This window comes from Hippopotamus amphibius, chromosome X, assembly GCF_030028045.1.
Source record: "Hippopotamus amphibius kiboko isolate mHipAmp2 chromosome X, mHipAmp2.hap2, whole genome shotgun sequence".
Classification (NCBI taxonomy): domain Eukaryota; kingdom Metazoa; phylum Chordata; class Mammalia; order Artiodactyla; family Hippopotamidae; genus Hippopotamus; species Hippopotamus amphibius.
The window spans coordinates 61027867-61044247 of record NC_080203.1 but is presented as its reverse complement, the minus strand read 5'-3'; the positions used below and the strand labels follow the sequence as shown (position 1 = coordinate 61044247).

The window sequence follows — 16381 nt, the reverse complement described above, 5'->3', positions numbered from 1 at the left end:
CTCTAGTATAGCCTCTACACTGCAGACTTGCTACACAAGTTAAAGTTACTAGTACACCCCGCATTTTCTATGCAAAAAACTAAGTGGTCCCAATCAAGGCAACTTGAACATCAACTGCTACATGTGAAAGCAGAGGCACGAGAGCAAATCAATCTTCCAAGCGTCCACTCACTATGCTAATTGTATTTACATTTACCTTGAGAGAGATTACAAAAATATGCACAGTATATAAAACTCCTACTTGAGTCTGTGGTGGAAAGTGAAATATTCCTTTATCAGACGCTCCAAAGCACGTTAAATCAGTCACTTGAACTTAGGGAGAGAAGACTAAGAAGAGGCCCTCTTCTGTTCAGAAAACAGGGACCCATAAACATCCATGGGTGGGCAGGTACAAACCAGGTGCTGGTCTCCATAGATGTCATCAATCCAGGCGATGGTTGGCCAGAATTTGTTCTCCGGTTTCACGAAGGGGAGTGGGAATGCTGCCACCTGTCTGGAATATGGCCGATCCCAGTGGGAGGATGTGACGCAGGTCAAGGAGTGTGGAGACATCTTCAGTGGGTTGACCCTGGGGTCGATGCAGCCCTCTTCTATGTCGGCAATTTCCTGCCGAATGCTGATCATGGCATCGCAGAATCTGTCCAGCTCTGCCTTGTCTTCCGACTCCGTGGGCTCAATCATGAGAGTGCCTGCCACTGGCCAGGACATGGTAGGGGCATGGAATCCATAATCCTGAAGCCTCTTGGCCACATCCACAGCCTCAATATTTGCAGACTTTTTGAAGGGTCTTGTATCCAAAATAAATTCATGAGCCACATAACCTCTTGCACCCCGGAAAAGGACTCTGTAGTATTTTTCTAATCGCTTGGCCATGTAGTTGGCATTTAATATAGCAATTTCTGTGGCCTGTTTAAGGCCCTTGCCTCCCATCATCTTAATATATGCCCATGAAATGGGCAAGATGGAACTAGAGCCCCATGGGGCTGCGCTGACAGTACCCAAAGGCTGGGCATCTTCGCTTGGCTTTACGGAAATGATGGGATGATTAGGTAGAAAAGGGACAAGATGCTTCTTCACTCCGATGAGCCCCATGCCAGGGCCACCTCCTCTGTGGGGAATGCAGAAGGTCTTGTGAAGATTTAGGTGTGAGACATCAGACCCAATGTCTCCAGGACGACAGATTCCCACCTGAGCATTCATATTGGCCCCGGCCAGGTAGACCTGTCCTCCGTGTTGTTGGATCAGGTCACATACATCTCCAATGTTCTCTTCAAACACTCCATTGGTGGATGAATACGTAATCATGATTGTTGCCAGGTTCTCCTTGTGTTTATTCACCATAGCCTTGAGGTGAGCTGCATCGATATTCCCATATTTGTCCACCTCTACAGGCTGAATCTTCAAACCTGCCACATGGGCACTTGCAAGATTGGTCCCATGTGCAGATTTTGGAATGAGGCAAACCATTCTGTGTGTCTCTCCTTTCCCATCTAAGTAGGCTCGGATAGTGGCCAGCCCAGCGTACTCCCCCTGGGCTCCACTGTTAGGCTGGAAAGAGATTCAGTCATAGCCTGTGAGTTCACATAAATCCTTCTCAAGTTCTCAGAAAATCTGCTGGTATCCTTGAGCTTGGTCCAGAGGCACGAAGGGGTGGATGTTTGCAAATTCTTTCCATGTGATAGGCACAAGTTCAGATGAACTGTTGAGCTTCATGGTGCAGGACCCCAGCGGAATCATGCTATGAATAAGGGAAATGTCTTTGTTTTCCAATCTCTTCATATATCAGACAATATTTGTTTCTGAGTGATAGCTGTTGAACACTTGATGTGTGAGGAATGGGCTAGTTCTCTTGAAGGTGGTCCCTAGAATACCTCTCTGCTCCTCACCCATGCTTTCAGCAACCAGCTCTGCAGATGACTCACAGCCAAATATCCATAACAAGTCTTCCAGATCTTTTTCAATGACTGTTTCATCAAGAGAAATACCAAGTATGTGATCCTCAAACAGCCGAATATTTATTTGCCGCTGAGTAGCCCTGCCCAAGACCTCCGTCACTGAGCAGCCACACTGAATCTTCAAAGTGTCAAAGGACACGGCGTGCTGGAGTTGATGCCCTGCTCTCTTGAGACCTTCAGACAAAATCAAAGTGGCGTTATGTACCCTCCTAGCAATATGTTCCAGCCCGTGGGACCCATGGTAGATTGCAAACATTGCAGCCATATTCACCAAGAGAGCCTGAGCTGTACAGATGTTGCTGGTAGCCTTGTCTTTCCAGATGTGTTGCTCCCTGGTTTGAAGAGCAAGACAACACACTTCTTTTCCACTGGCATCTCTTGTTACCCCCATCATCTTTCCAGGCATCATCCTCACCAAGCTTTCTCTGACAGCAAAAAAGGCTGCATGTGGTCCGCCATAGCCCAGAGACACCCCAAATCTTTGTGAGCTGCCCAGGGCAATGTCTACCCCAAATTCTCCAAGAGGCCTCAGGATACACAGAGCTAAAAGGTCAGCAGCACAGCAGGCTAAGCTCCCAGCCTGATGGGCTCTCTCCACGAGCTCCGTGAAGTCTTCCACCTTCCCCTCAGTGTCTGGGTACTGGAACAGCACTCCACTGACATCTTTTCCACTGAAGTCCATTTCATGGGGTAACTTCAGTTCAATGAGGACTCCAGCAAACTTGGCTCAAGTCTGGATGACAGCTATTGTCTGTGGGTGGCAACGAGGATCAACAAAAATCTTCCTCCTTTTGTTGTGTCTGTGGCACAGCTGCATTGCCTCCACAGCTGCAGTGGCCTCATCCAGCAGGGATGCATTAGCCATATCCATGCCTGTGATGTCACACACCATGGTCTGATAGTTGAGTAAACTCTCCAGTCTCCCTGAGACACCTCTGGCTGGTATGGAGTATACTGGGTGATCCGCAGCTCAGCATTCCCAGACTGAGATGTCGATTCACAGCTGAACAGAGGGTCCGGGAGCAGGAGCATGGGAACCTGATTGCTGGCTCAGGGTGAGAAAAATTGTTGCCAGTAAGGTGACGGACCGAGAGGACAGGAGGGAAGAGGGCCGCAGCAAGGAGTGCCTCCAGCCATTTATTCTTGAATGAATGCTCCCTAACTTGCTACAAGCTTTTGATTAGTTTCCAGAGTTCTGATGGTTTTGGTAGTTTTTTACTTCTTTTTATGGAGGGTCAGACTTCATGAGTTTCTTACTTCATTTTCACTGATGTTTCAGACAGCAGCTCTAAATTATCGAAAACCTAGAAGAGTAATTTAGATATGCAAAAGTAAACATCAAGATTTTATAAATCAAAAAGCTATCCTCTTTAAAAACATATCTGAAAACTAAGCCTTGAGAAATAAAGTGTCTTGCTTTGCAACATATAGCTAGCTAATAAAAGAACGTGGACTAGAACATTACTCTTAGTAAAGGCACTAATTGTACACAGGCAGACACACACACACACACTCACTCACTCACACACACAATTTGTTTTCATCTACACAAAGCCAGGCAGTGTATAGGGATGCAAAATTAACAGGATCATCTTTGACTGAAGGATCTCATATTATATTTAAGGAAATTAAGTGAGTCACATTGAAGAGAATGCCATATGAATTTCAGGACTCTATGATATATACTTCCATAGAGGTGGAAATAATGGGATGTAGAAGCATAAAAGACAAATTTAAATGTGGAAAAAATAAATCAACCAGGTTATGTGTACTGCTACATAGGGAAATCTGATGCTTGGGATTAGATTTGTGAACTACTACCATGGAAAACTAAATAACTAACATTTAATTCTTAAAATAACTCTTTGAGATTAGTATAGTTATCCTTAATTTTAAACACACTCATATAAAGTGTTGGTTTGAGTAACACTTCTGTTTATTTCACAAAATTTGATACTGAGTACATGTGTTATTGGTTAATTCTAAGTATTTTTCAATTTCCATTATTATTTTCCTCTTTAATCTATTAGTTATTTTGGTTTCCATTTTTTTGGCTGCCAATGTATTATTTATTGTAGTGCAATTGCAGTGTAGGTATTTGGTTTTATTTATCCTACTCAAAATTCCAGACCTGAGAATCCATCTGAGAACCCATATCTTTTATTCTCATCTTAGAGTCAAATCTTTCTTCAACTGTGGAAAATTCTCATAGAGTATCTCTTCAAATGTTTGTCTTTTTTGATCCCTGACATTTACCAGTGCTTAAAACAGAAACTGGCACATAATTGATGTCCAATAAATATTTATAGAATTGACAAATTAGCTCATTCTCATTGGTCTTCCTCTAATGAGCAAGGTTCAGTACAGGTTCAGACAATTTATCTTTAATCTTCTTCCTTTTTGGAATATTTTCCCCCCACATCTTCTTATAGAAGATTTCTGGCTCCTTCACATCACCCAATACTTAGCTCAAATACTGCCTTTGCAGAGAAGCCTTGGCTGATCTTTCAGTGTAAAGTAGGTCACTTTTCTTCAAACTCTTTCTATTCCTTTATCCTATTTTAATTTTATCAAGCTCTTTGTATGTTTACCTTTCCCCCTCTAGTAGACTGGAAGTAACCCCACAAAGCAGAGACGCAGAGATAACATTTGTCTTTGTCTCCATCCTATTATCAATGCCTAGCACACTGCTTGGCACAAAGTGACTGCTCAATAAGTTTTGAATGACTGAAACTCCCATCTCCCATGATTATGTAAGTTTGTAAAACATTGTATTAGGCTTTTTAAGAGACTTTTAAAAAGATCTTCAAAAGCCTTTAATAGGTTCCATACATTGTGAACTTTCAAAAAAGGGCTACAGTATGTAACGCTTAAACACATGTTCTTAGGAGTGGACAAACGTGTTTAAGTCTTGTCTCCATCATTCACCAGGAGAATAATCTTGGATAAGATGTTTAATGTTTCTTCTGTAGACTGCATGTTTATGTTCTCTTAAAATTTATATGTTGATGCAATATGACTGTATTTGGAGATGGGGCCTTTAAGTAAGTAACTAGGGTTAAATAAAATGATCCAGAAGAGCTTTGATCCCATAGAATTAGTGTTCTTATAAGAAGAGACATCGGAGATGTTGCTTGCTCCTACTTTCTCCATGGGCACGTGCCAAGAGAGTCCAAGTGAGGACATAGTGAGAAGGTGGACTTCTGCAAGCCAGGAAGAGAGCTCTCACCAGAAACCAAATTTATCAGCACCTTGATCTTGGACTTCCCAGCATTCAGAAGCATTGTTTAGGCCATCCCATCTATAGTAGTCTGTTATAGCAGCTCAAGCAGACAAATACAGGTTTTGTTCCTTAAACATACATCATTATAAATGGGGATAATAAAAGTGTATTCCACATGAGGTTGTTTGGTAGAACAGTTGAGTTGATATATATAAAGCTCCTAGAAGAATGTCTGTCTCCTAATGAGTGCTAAGAAATGTTAGTTTTTGCTATTATCAATATCATCTTCATTCAAGGCCCAGTGTTTTTGTACAGTACACTTTAGCAAGTGCTATACATCATGCTGCCTTAGGTTCAGATGAAGAAAGACTCAATAGTGAGTACATCACTTAAAAATTGCATTTGGCTACAAGTAACAGATACAATAAAAATAGAGACTTAAGGAATTAGAGGCTTTATGTCTGCCATGTAATGAGAATAGTAGCTAATAGTTATTAAGCATTTCATACATGCCAGATACTACTGTAGTGCTTTACATTAAATAACTTGGCCAATTTTCAATAATGCTGAGTTAGGTGTACTTTTTCTTTTCAGTTTTACACATTTGGAAGCTGAGGAAAGAGTTTCAATAACTTGCCGAATGTTCTGCAGCTAATGCACAGCACAGTGAGGCTTCATAGCCAGGCCACCTGACTTCAGAGTCTGTGCTCAGAACCATACAATACATTGCTCTTTGTAGTATGAAGCCTGGAATTAAGAAGCCCTGAGCTGCAATAGTAACTCTACAATGTCATCAGAGATCCTGGCACCTTCTATCTATTCATTTACCCACCTTTAGAAACCTCTTTATTTTATGGTCACTAGATAACTGAACTACCTCCACCGTATAACCATGTTCCAAAAATAAGGAAAACAGAGAGAAAAGGGGGCACATGCCAGCAGTATTAATTTCACAGACTGCCTTTATTTTATATCACAGTAGACACAACTTGGTCTTATGACCACCATTAGCTAAAGAGAGGCTGGAATAGTGCAAAGTTACCATAAGAGAGATCCACAGTCTCAGAAACCAACTACAGAATATAGAGATCCTGAAAGATGCTAATGTCCCTTTAGACTTTAGGATGTGGGTATAACTTGTTATAAGTCTTTGACATTCATTACTATCATTTTTTGCCATGATGCAGCTATTTATTCATCATCTCTGTCTTGTCTTTTCCATTTTGTATTTTATCTTTTCCTCCCATAATAATAATATTGACCTCAATATCTGGTCATAAGTTACAATGTTTGTTACTTAAAAATACCTTTGATTTTTTTAATGTGCTGTTGCAGTCTGTTAGCTAGTATTTTGTTGAGGATTTTTGCATCTATATTCATCAGTGATATTGGTCTGTAGTTTTCTTTTTTTGTGACATCTTTGCCTGGTTTTGGTATCAGGGTGATGGTGGCCTCATAGAATGAGTTTGGGAGTGCTCCGCCTTCTGCAATATTTTGGAAGAGTTTGAGAAGGATAGGTGTTAACTCCAACAGCACATTAAAAAAATCATACACCACGATCAAGTGGGGTTTATCCCTGGGATGCAAGGATTCTTCAATATACGCAAATCAATCAACGTGATACATCATATCAACAAATTGAAGGATAAAAACCATATGATCATTTCAATAGATGCAGAAAAAGCTTTTGACAAAGTTCAACATCCATTTATGATAAAAGCTCTCCAGAAAATGGGCATAGAAGGAAATTACCTCAACATCATAAAAGCCATGTATGACAAACCAAAAGCCAACATTGTTCTCAATGGAGAAAAACTGGAAGAATTCCCTCTAAGAACAGGAACAAGACAAGGGTGTCCACTCTCACCACTGTTATTCAACATAGTTTTGGAAGTGTTAGCCACAGCAATCAGAGAAGAAAAAGAAATTAAAGGAATCCAAATTGGAAAAGAAGAAGTAAAATTATCACTCTTTGCAGATGACATGATACTATATATAGAAAACCCTAAAGACTCTACCAGAAAACTGCTAGCACTCATTGATGAGTTTAGTAAAGTAGCAGGATACAAAATTAATGCACAGAAATCTCTTGCATTCCTATACACTAACAACGGAAGAGCAGAAAGAGAAATTAAGGAAACTCTCCCATTCACCATTGCAACCAAAAGAATAAAATACCTAGGAATAAACCTGCCTAAGGAGGCCAAAGATCTGTATGCAGAAAACTTTAAGACATTGATGAAAGAAATCAAAGATGACATAAACAGATGGAGGGATATACCATGTTCCTGGATTGGAAGAATCAACATCGTGAAAATGACTGTACTACCCAAAGCAATTTACAGATTTAATGCAATCCCGATCAGATTACCAATGGCATTTTTCACAGAACTAGAGCAAGAAATCTTACGATTTGTATGGAAACGCAAAAGACCCCGAATAGCCAAAGCAATCTTGAGAAGGAAAAATGGAGTTGGTGGAATCAGGCTTCCTGACTTCAAACTATACTACAAGGCCATAGTGATCAAGACAGTATGGTACTGGCACAAAAATAGAAAGGAAGATCAATGGAACAGAATAGAGAACTCAGAAGTAAGCCCAAACACATATGGGCACCTTATCTTTGACAAAGGAGGCACGAGTATACAATGGAAAAAAGACAGCCTCTTCAATAAGTGGTGCTGGGAAAATTGGACAGCAACATGTAAAAGAATGAAATTAGAACACTTCCTAACACCATACACAAAAATAAACTCCAAATGGATTAAAGACCTACATATAAGGCCAGACACTATCAAACTCCTAGAGGAAAACATAGGCAGAACACTCTTTGACATACATCAAAGCAACATCCTTTTTGACCCACCTCCTAGAATCATGGAAATAAAATCAAGAATAAACGAATGGGACCTCATGAAACTTAAAAGCTTTTGCACAGCAAAAGAAACCATAAACAAGACTAAAAGGCAACCCTCAGAATGGGAAAAAATAATTGCCTATGAAACAACGGACAAAGGATTAACCTCCAAAATATACAAGCAGCTCATGCAGCTTCATACCAAAAAAGCAAATAACCCAATCCACAAATGGGCAGAAGACCTAAATAGACATTTCTCCAAAGAAGACATACAGATGGCCAACAAACACATGAAAAGATGCTCCACATCACTCATCATCAGAGAAATGCAAGTCAAAGCCACAATGAGGTATCACCTCACACCAATCAGAATGGCCATCATCACAAAGTCTGGAAACAACAAATGTTGGAGAGGGTGTGGAGAAAAGGGAACTCTCCTGCACTGTTGGTGGGACTGTAAGTTGGTACAGCCACTATGGAAAACAATTTGGAGGTTCCTTAAAAAACTACAAATAGAACTACCATATGATCCAGTAATCCCACTCCTGGGCATATACCCAAAGAAAACCATAATCCCAAAAGAAACTTGTACCATAATGTTTATTGCAGCACTCTTTACAATAGCCAGGACATGGAAGCAACCTAAATGCCCATCAACAAATGAATGGATACAGAAGATGTGGCATATATATACAATGGAATATTACTCAGCTATAAAAAGGGATGAGATGGAGCTATATGTAATGAGGTGGATAGAACTACAATCTGTCATACAGAGTGAAGTAAGTCAGAAAGAGAAAGACAAATATTGCATGCTAATTCACATGTACGGAATCTAAAAATGGTACTGATGAACTCAGTGACAAGAACAGGGAAGCAGATACAGGGAATGGACTGGAGAACTCGAGGTATGGGAGGGGGCGGGGGGTGAAGGGGAAACTGAGAAGAAGCGGGAGAGTAGTACAGACATATATATACTACCAACTGTAAAATAGTCAGTGGGAAGTTGTTGTATAACAAAGGGAGTCCAACTCGAGGATGGAAGATGCCTTAGAGGACTGGGGCAGGGAGGGTGGGGGGGAATCGAGGTGGGGGCGTCAAGGAAGGGAGGGAATATGGGGATATGTGTATAAAAACAGTTGATTGAACCTGGTGTACCCCTCAAAAAAATAAAATAAAAAAAAAATACCTTTGAGAAGCAAGGAATTGTTTTTCTTCATTGATTATCATTTGAGCTCCCCCCTTTTATTTTATCAAGGCATCTAGATCTAGATTTGAATCTTGGCTTTCAAACTTACTATGTTACCATTAACTTAAATTTCTCAATCTTCTATTTGCTTTACTTGAAAAAAATAGTTGTGAATATTAATAAGAAATATGTATAACACACTAAATGTACAGTCTGGCATATAATATGGTATATACTCAGCAAATGTCCATTATTTATTATTAATTATTATATCCTTTGGTCCCAACATATGCTAATAAATTTCCTGAAAAATAACAACTTTATAAAAAAATAAATAAATGTAATAACTTTAGCTATATTATTAAACTTAGTTTTTGTCTCATTATACAAAGTAACAGAGTTATGAACACCTCATTTTTTAATTTTCCAGAAAAGCTTAATGATAATAGTCTATGATCAAGAATATAGCAAAATATCTACTCTTACTAAATGTGTAGAAGTTTTCAGATATCTTGAGAAATAGTAGAACAATTATATTAAAATTATCTACAAGTGGCCATAAAACCTAAAGATAATTGACCAGATGAAATAAATGTTTAAGAACAAAATGAATCTTCTAATACATGTCTGCCTAACCCTCACTGAGGATATTACATATCTAATGACACATGTAGTTTTATGCCTGTGAGAGACAGTGTGGTATTCCTCAGAAACCTGAAAATATGGGGAGGGAATTGCCTTATAGTTTTAAACTTAAACCATAATGGATGAAAATCGAGAAGTGCATAGTAACTTTTTAGGAATAGAATTGCTGCCAAAGCAGTAAAATTGATGTTATTAACATATTTGAGGGAAGAGGTTAGTTAGGTAGGGAGCATGAAGAAAATAGTCAGCAATAAGACAGTGCAAACAAAAGCAGATGACCAGTCAACCCACACTCCAGAGAGAAATAATGCACATAAGTCTAAATAGGCTGCATGTCAGATTTTGGGAAAGTGATTCTGACTCTTAGCCTGTAGGACTTTTAAGCTGGGCAATGAAGGAAGCACCAGCCCCTAGTGTGATCAGGGATTGAAATTCAATAACCATGCAATATGGTAGAACTTGATTCCTCCCCTGTTTTGATAGAGAATAGCACCAGCTCCTCCTCTCATATTATGGTAGATAGGTTCCAAGCTTTGCAGCTGTCCAAGACTTGACATGAAGCCAACTCCTTTTCTGAATGAACAAACTGCAGAAAAATTATTCTTGAACAAGTTGACACACCCCCACATTGGAAAAATAAAGAGCTTTAATGACAAAATTTGCCCACATACCTCAAGCACTAACAAGAGATTGAGACTGCCTTGGTCCAAGGTCTTGACCTATAGAGTTTCCATAATCTGTTCATCAAGTGTCTTTATCCCACTCTAGAGAATGGCTCTTTCAGGCTATCAGAATTTGATACCACTAAACATCTTCAATGTAACACTGAAACCCTTGTTTTGATTCTATGATCACTTTATAGTTTTCTAATTATGCTTTGACTTCCCATTAAGGTAGAGAATGTGCTGTTCTCTCAGATGCTACATGGAAATCTATGGGACAAGAGAATGAAGCCTGGCTGAGGAAACCAATTTTGATTAAGTTTACTTGGAGATTCCATAGAAACATTATTTTATTAATGCATGGTTTATAGTCTCTTTATTGTATTCCATATTCCCCTTCAGTAGAGTTGAGATACAGAGAGAGAGGGAGTCTGGATCAAAATATTCTATCTCATTAATTTGGATGAATGAGAGAGGAAAGAAAGGCAAGTCAGTGTTACTAAGAAGTCAAATGTAGAAATTTTTTAAATAAGAATAATTTTTTAAAGTATTTACAATATCTCTCTGGGCAGGTACTGTGTCTATTTTTGCTCAATATTGTATATCCAGCATCTTGCATAGTGTCTGACATATATTAGGTATTCTAAAGCAAAGTCAAATGAATAAAAAAATTAAAATATTGGGTTGACCTAAAAGTTTGTTTGGGGTTTTTCCATAACATGGAAAAGCAGGGGCACCAAGCAGACATCTTTTAATTAATATATAATGAATTTATGGTGAATCATTGTTAATTTTAGAATTATAAAGGCTTAAGAATTTGAAAACATTTGCTCTGCAAATGATTAATTATTAATTGCTTAAATAATTAATGTCTCATAAACAATTCATAATTAATCAATTAATTTGTGTTCCCACTTACACAGATAATTCATAAATGAATATCCATACAATCTGTTTAAATTATCACAAATTCCATTTTAAATATTAAAATATTGATTTACTAGAGTTGTCTATTGATAATTTACAGCAAGTAGAACTAAAAATCTGCCATTTATGACCCCATTTAATAACAATCTGTTTTCTTTGACCAAAAGTATGTAAATAAAATAGTTTCTTTTGGAACTGGTTATTCCTGATGAAACCTAGATACATCAAATCTGTGCATAGAAAATCATTTGCTGTTTAGTTTATTGGATGGAAGAACTTAGTGTCATCTGTAGGGAAGAAGAATAGCATATTGTGTGCTGTCTTACAAAATAATTATTGTGGCTGAAACTATCTGTTTCCATGACTTGTTTTTGCACTTGAACTTCTTCATACTGGCTGAGCTACAACTTGCACTGCATTGATATGGGAGATGTTAGAAAGTAGGAATGTGGGAGAAAGTAGGAGTGGAGGCTTAACAACTTAGTAAAGATGATGTCTTAATTCATTTGGGTTGCTATAAGAATATACCACAGACTGAGTGGGTTACAAACAACAGAAATTTATTTCTCACAGTTCTGAATGCTGGAAGTCTGAGATCAGGGTGCCAGCATGGTTGGGTGAAGGCTCTATTTGGGATTACAGACTTCTTACTGTGCCCTCACGTGGCAGAAGAGATGAGGGGTCTTTGTGGTGTCTCTTTTATAAGAATACTAATTCTATTCATGAGGGTTCTACCTGCATTACATACACAGGTCCCAAAAGGCCCCGCATCTTAACACAATCACATTTGGCCGTTAGCATTTTAGCATCTGAATTTGGGGAGGACACAAATGTTCAGAACACAGCAGATGCAAATCATTCTAGTTAGGTTATTTGAAAGACATTACTTTTCAGTCAGCTGCCAGTCATTATTCTGAATGACTCATTTCCACTTACTGGTGATGACATTTACCCATTGTTTACTCTGTACCAGTCACTTTATAAGCACTTTAATAATCCTTATATCAAGCTTGTGATTTAAGCACAATTATGCCCACTTTACGAGTGTCAAAATCCAGGCAGAGAAGTGTTAAATAATACTTTTGCAAGGCCACCCAACTAGGTTAGAAAAGCTGGGATTCAAACCTGGATGTCTGGTTCCAAAGTTTTTGACCACTATACCCAAACTGCCTCATGACAGATTTTAGGCCCTTAATGGAATGAGGTAGAAGAAAGGTGATATATGATGACAATAATTTTGCCAGGTATACAGAGCCTTTTTCAGGCATTCAGCATCTGGGAGTAAAAGGGTAAAGAGATGATCATACTTAATAATTTTGCTGATGACCAACCTTGATTATCATATTTGTAAATCTTACCATTTGTCAAATAGTATTTGTCACATACTTATTTTTCATTAATTTTTATAAATCATGTCAGATATCCATAGTCTATGAAACACCACTAATATGTATCATCAATTGAAACTTGTCATTTTTATTTAAAAATTATAAAAATCATAATGACAATCTAATCTACATGGTAGGTTATTCAGCAGGTTCAATTTAGGTATAGAAATCAGATCTTAGGATAGGAAAGCAAGAAACATATCTCTTAAGATACTTGTAATTTGATTTGAAACACTAGAAATTTCCTGGGTCTAGAAATATCAGGAAGTAATTTAATATTATTTTCATTACACTCAACCACTGACTTCATAATACTGTATACTGGATATAGTGATGTGGATGTAATACTGTACCACTGCCAGGATCAACTTATGAACAAGTGCCAGAGAATCAGATATTTCAAACTATAAAAAGGCTTTAGAGATTATGTTTTACAATTGAGCTCTTGGCTATTCTTTGTTTTTAAGTGTAAATGTAAAACAACCAAATTAATTATATTTAATTATATTTGCTTGCAAAAAATGACATAATCATACTGAGAACTCACTAATAAATTAGTATTTGAAAGCTTTGAACTTTAGTTTGAAAAAAACACAACAGTCTAGAAGAGTAGTTCTTAAACTGTGTGGAAGAACCAAATTTATTAATTCCAATTTATTTCAGATTTGTATCTTGTACAATAAAACAAAAATAAATTAGTAAAAATTAAGTGAGAAAATAACATACAGAATATAACTCCAAATACTTTATTATTAGACTCGATATGTATATAATTACTGTCTGATTGCTTTAAATATTTTTAAATGCTTCCTTTTAATTTTTGTACTTACTTGGTTGTCAACTGATAATAGTTGGTGAATCAGCAAAAGGCTCCCACACCAAACTTTGAGTAGAGAGCTTGTCTAGATTACTCAGCATTAGCCCCCACCACACACATCAATTTAAAGAGATGTTGAATCATAGATACAGCAGTGATACTTAAAATCCACTTAGAATCAAATATCGCTAGCAAAACTAAACCAGTAGCAGGTTAGCATATTATATTTTTCTTTATTTTTAAAGTTACCTTGATTAACCAAGGTCTTCTGTCTCATTAACAAATGAGGAAAGAAAAAAAAAAAAAACCTTTGACTCATTGGGGACAAATAGAAAACTTTAGATCAATTTAAATATTTTAATTGTGTTCACAATTGAGGCAGGGTTTCTTATATAATTAACACTGACATTAGAAGAGGAAATGGAGCTGAGAAGAAACCACTAGCTTTTTTTTTTTTTCCCATGGCTATTAGTCAGTGTTTGCTTTTCAACCATCACAAATATGATTAAAAATAATGGGTCAAATCAGCATCTTTTGGCAATGTTGGCTGAATTCCTGACACTACAGATCAGCTGCACAGATGAGACTATTGATTATGCAATAATCACTAATTAAAGAAATTGAAGCATTGAATGATGAAATGATTGAGTTAGTGTTTATGTATTGGCAATGATCTAAGTTGCAAATCAAAAATAGAAGCGTCAAAAACACATTTCACATCTGGAAGAAATAATAAAATTTGGTGATTTTTTTTCTTCTTATCTATGTTTATTTCACATAACACTTCAGGGCAAAATTACCAGTCCAGTCTTAACTGCACATCCATTCTGATGTAACAAATAGTTTATTATAGGGTATGGCATTGAAGGCAAACGTTAAAGTAAATAATTACAAATGACACTTCACTCAAAATGGAAGATGTATGTGCCAGCTTAGTTTGTTAGTGAACACCAAAATGTGAACTCAAAATGGTTTCTCAATGGGAAAATGATCAATAGCTGTTGACTTGGAAGAAGTTGAATAATCTGAATATTTGAAATTTATAATTATAATTAATGCATCAACATATATTTATTTCATATTTATTATATGGAAGGTATTGTTTTAGGTACTGGGGATAAACTGATAAAGGAGATGATAAAGTCCTTGCTCTTTTAGAGGTTAAATTCTAATGGGGACATTTTTGGAAAGAGCTCCTTTTCCTAAAACATTTCATAGATTGTAAGATACACATTTGCCACATTTTAATATCTCTGAAATCAGAATTCATCTTTTCATTGAAGGACCAGGAGGCAGTTGTGATGCATTTGTCATTGCCTTATTGCCTCATCATCTGTATATGTGTGAATTTGACAATAATTCTTTGTGTTGCACTAAATTCAACTGAATCATATGTATATTTCTTGACAAAAACATCCCCCATTAATGGAAGGTAATTCATAAGCACAGTGGAGATTACCAAAGAAATAGGAAAGGAAAAGGTTTTGACTCAGACGAGAAAGAGATTCTTGTGGGCTTAGAGAAAAAGAGAGAAAGATAAATGAAATGGGCAGCAAGCCACTTGGAATAGAATTTGAGAATCCCTTGGAAACTCAGCAAGGATATTAATTTTTGATGCATTTGTAGACATGATCTTAACAGTAAAGAATAAGCTTGCTGAAAAGTGAAGCAACTTAGTTTTATTTTTTTTACATTATTGGATTTTTATTGGATTATAATTGCTTTACACTGTGTGTTAGTTTCTGCTGTACAACAAAGTGAATCAGCTATATGTATACATATATCCCCTCCCTCTTGAGCTTCCCTCCCATCTTCCCCATCCCACCCCTCTAGCTTATCACAGAGCACCGAGCTGATCTCCCTGTGCTATACAGCAGCTTCCCACTGGCTATCTACTTTACACATGGTAGTGTATATATGTCAATGTTACTTTCACTGACTGATCACACAACTTGAACCCCTCAACATTTCAGTCAATAAAACACTTAGGGAATCTTTCAGGTAGGAATATGTGAATTTGTTGTTAACTGAAAAACCTGTTTACACCCACTCATTAGATTAAGATACTACCAGCATTAAAACTTGTAGAATATTTGTCAAAGTCTTAGATGAATTCCTGGAGACAATTAGGGAACACTATAATGCTGTGTTAGCCACATTCTTGATGTCACAGAGAATATTATTATGTGATAAAATAGGGACTTTGAGAATACAGAGTCAAACCTGAGCAAAGGGAGGTCTCACAGGATATGAGATTAATATGAAAATGAACTATATTTCTATATACTAGCAAAGGAACATGAGGAAACAAAAATTAAGAATACAATACTATTTACAATCACTCAAGAACTGAGATGGTTAGATGTAAATCTAACCAAATACATACAGGACTTGTAAGTCAAAAAGTACAAAGCACTGCTGAAATGAATCAGATAAGGTACAAATAAATGGAAATACATGGCATGTTTATAGATTGGAAAACAACATAATAAAGATATCATTTTTTACTAAATTGATAAACAGGTTTAACAAAATGCTATTGCTACCACAGCAAGATATTTTATAGGCATATACAAGATTATTCTAAAAGTCATATGGAAAGAAAAAGGAGCTAGAATTGCTGAAATTATTTTGAAAAAAGAAGAATTAAGGGGCTTCCCTCATGGTGCAGTGGTTAAGAATCCACCTGCCAATGCAGGGGACATGGGTTCGAGCCCT

General features: G+C 37.2%; 1 pseudogene; it reads right to left on the bottom strand.

Annotated features, from left to right (window-relative positions):
* Positions 1-327: 327 nt before the first annotated feature.
* The window catches only part of LOC130841461 (glycine dehydrogenase (decarboxylating), mitochondrial-like), a 42530-nt pseudogene continuing 26476 nt past the window's right edge, over positions 328-16381 (bottom strand).